This window comes from Blastomyces gilchristii (genome assembly GCF_000003855.2).
Source record: "Blastomyces gilchristii SLH14081 genomic scaffold supercont1.53, whole genome shotgun sequence".
In the NCBI taxonomy this organism is placed as follows: domain Eukaryota; kingdom Fungi; phylum Ascomycota; class Eurotiomycetes; order Onygenales; family Ajellomycetaceae; genus Blastomyces; species Blastomyces gilchristii.
In genome coordinates this window covers 97,570-101,562 of record NW_003101630.1, presented here as the reverse complement: position 1 = coordinate 101,562, position 3,993 = coordinate 97,570, and positions in this window count along the sequence as shown.

The window sequence follows — 3,993 nt, the reverse complement described above, 5'->3', positions numbered from 1 at the left end:
ACTATCTCTAACTCTTTTAAATAGAGAGATTACACTCAGTTTAAATGTCAATGATTAGAAGTATGATTAAACTTCAAGTTGAATTTTAAATATTATATTTAACAAAGAACTGTCAAGACAGAAAGACTATTGAATAACATTATCAGACTATCAAATACAGAGAGAGATCTATTCTTTCAGACTATAAGACAGTTATATATAGCCTGTATTATCTCAGTAGCTGATTATGAAGTTCAAGTTTGATGAAATAATCAAGGAAATTTCACTGAACTCTTTCACAGTCTGTAAAACAGAGCTTTGAGAAGAATTCTAAAAGCATTTAAATCATCTTCTATTAAAGCAATGAAAATTGAAGCTTCAATTCTCTCTTCTGCTATTAGATTTGAAAAGGCCTGTATGAACTATGCTCTGAGAGTTATAAAGATGAGCTCAAATCATATAATCAGAGAAAGAGTCTCTTTCTCATTTTCATCAGTTAACTCTGGAACTGAACTGAATTGAAATAGATTTCTTGATTGAAATGAAAATAATTCTTCAAAGAAAATGCCTTCTCAACTGTACAGACTATGCTCTCTGATTAAAAATCAATTTTCTTCTTTAAATATTGAAAAAGTTGATCATGAGAAGTTATCTCTCTGAAGAGAAAAGCTTAAATCTCTTATAGACTTGTAAATAAGTGAACTACCTAAAGAGAAAGAATATGAACAGCATTTGAAGAGAATTTCTACAATCAATATAAAAGACTCTATTCTGATTTATTCAGATGACTCAAAAAATGAGAATTTGAATAGATTAGACACAGACATTGCTTATACTGAAGATAATATCAATTTTATCTCAGATTTCTGAAATTTAGGCTGTGAATCTGAAGTCTTTGATGCTGAACTATTTGCAATAGTGAAAGCTTTCAAACTCATTGAAATAAAATCTTATAAAAGAGAAAATAGTTTGAAAGAGATATGAATATTCTCTGATAGTCAAGCAGCTTTAAAAAGACTTAGAAATAGTCAGATTTATAATAGTCAAATGAATCTTGAACTGATCTTAAACTCTGTTTTGAAAATTCAAAAGAGAAGAATATCAAAGCTGATGATTCATCTGCACTGGGTTCCTGCTCATATGAATATTCATGATAATGAATTGGCTGATTCAGCTGTAAAAAAGGGTGCAGAATTAAGCAGATCTATTCAAAAAATTATGTCCTGGTTTTTTATAATGAGAAAAATAAAAGAATCTTGTTTAGACAAGTGAAATGAAAGCTGGCAGAAACAAAAGAAGAGTATACATTATTCAAGATTTGAAACAAAACCCAAGTGAAAATCTTGTTCAATTAAATGTAAAAAGAAAATATTCTCATCTATAATACAGCTGAAACTAGAACATGACTATTTCAAATCTTATATACAAAGATTTGATGATAGATTTGATTCAATCGAATGCTCATTCTGCAATGCAAATGAGAATTCTGAGTATATTATAATGTACTGTGCATTATACAATAGTCTCAGAGTCAGATTGAAAGAGAAGTATGATCTAAATCAATTAAATATAAGATTCTTATTCTCAACTGAGACAGGAATTAAATACTTAATAGACTTTCTATCAGAAACTCAAGCAGCTATAAGAAAATGGCTGAATTCAGAAATATCTGAATATGAAGAAGAGAAAATTAATCAGATATAGTCTGTTAAAACAGCTATATACTATCTTTTAATAATTTATTTTATTACAGTCTCTCATTATTTTACTTTACTTTTTTCTTTCTATTCTTTTCTATCTATCTATTTAATATGTCTATCCTTAAGACTGTGTTCTCTTTTCTTTTGTCATGTCAAATGGTTTCAAAGTATCAGAAGATGTTAAAATACTGCAATTTGTAAACAGTTTTTGTATTCTAGGCTGGAATTTTCTGATTTTGCATATCTGAAATTGATGAATGTATAATAGTTAACTTTATAATATAGGAAAAACCCTGAGAACTTTTAGTTCTCAGGTAGATGTCATAGTCTCTGACTGCATACATCTATAATTGAAGAATAATAATAATAATAATACACTATCTCATATTGAATGAAGAGCTTTCAACATCTTTCTGTTTACAGATCTTCATTCATGATCTTACACCTGAGTTGAGAGTGAAATGAAAATTCTTAATCTCACAATCAGACACAGTGAAAGAAGTATACAATATTCTCATTGTATGGAAATAAGCAAGTCAATTATGATAGAAAATACTGCAATCAAGTATGCCTCAGTAGAGAATGAGTAATCAGACTTCTATGATACAAGTCACATATTCAGATGTGATAAATCCAGATTTGAATATCATCACTAAAGTGCTGAATTCCCTGAAAAAGAAATCCTCTTAATAGAAATCGTGATGTCACAAGCATCAAGCTTGCTTCAACTGTGAATGTTAAAATCATGATACAAAAGATTGCACACAGCATGTGTAGTCAAGAGAAATAAGAGAGTCAAAAAACTAGCAGAATCAGTGAGTGTAAAGACACTCACTGATATTCTATGAAAAGTCTTCAAAGTGAAACAGATGTCTGTGTTAGATAACTCTCTGAATTCTGCAAATATCAAGAGAAAGCAGGCTCTCAAATGAGGTGCAGATGAGAATGATGAAGCAGACACTCATCTCAATGTCTTAAGACCTGAAATGTTAATGTATAAAGAGCACTTGAATAAGAATTGAGAGATGGCTGCAAAAGTGTTAGCAGACACAGAAGCTTCTATACAATATATTAATAATTATATAATCTGAAGACTGAAAGAGATTCACTGAGTGAAGAATTTCTGATATATAAGATTGTCTGATAACTGATATTTAATATCATCAGTAAGAGTAAGAGTTCTCTTGCACTTTGAAGAATGATCTTATTATATTTGAGTGTGAGAGCTGCAGAACATGAAATACAATCTTATTCTCAGACTCAATTAATTTCAAAGATTCAATCTGCAGATTCAATGATGTATGTATCATATGTGATTAATTAATAAGAAGAAAACAGTTCATACAATTCTATCAACTGATATGAGAAGAACATTTCACATCTCTGATATAGAAGAGTTAAATCTGCTTACACATTAATAAGCAAACAGAATGATTTACAAGATCTCATCTGAAAGCATTCTGTATGTTATACAGAATCTAGAAGTGAAGAAAACTAAGATAAAGAATATGTAAGAGAATAAGTGTATGAAGAAGCTTCTGAAGAAGTATGAAAAGATCTTCTGAACAGATCTTTCACTGAAATTGCTGCTGAAACAAGGATTCATATATGAGATTAACATGAGAGACATGAAATCAGTCAATCAAAATATGTATTCCCTGTTATAAACATATCTTGAAGAATAGAAGTATCAGATCACAGACCTTCTAGAATATGATCTCATATAATTCTTATCAAGTGTGTGAGACTTCTCAGTTCTATTTGTGAAAAAGATAGATGAAGAGTGACAGATAGATATCAATTATCACACAGTTAACAAGCTTATGATTAAGAATGAATATTCACTGTCACAGATTCAACAATAGTTGAATACAGTTAAAAATATCTGATATCTATCAAAGATTGATCTTCTCTCAGAATACTGACAGATCTGTCTAAGTGAACTGTCAGTTCTATGAACTGCATTTAATACACAATGAGAGAAGTTTGAATTCCTGATAATATCATTCAGTTTGATAAATGTATCTGTTATCTTTCAAATAATAATGAATACAATTCTTTATAAACAGAATGAAATCTCATGTCTTGTATATCTCAATAATATTCTAGTCTTTTCAAACTCATATAATAAATATCTGAAGCATCTCAATGAAGTGCTTATATCTCTGACAGATATAAGTTCTATATCAAATCAATAAAAGTATGTGTTTGAAATAGAAGAGTAAAGTCATATAATTTTTAGTTTTTTTTTGTGTGTGTATATTTTTATTTTATGAGAAATTGGTATATCATAGTGAATTTATTCTTTATGTGA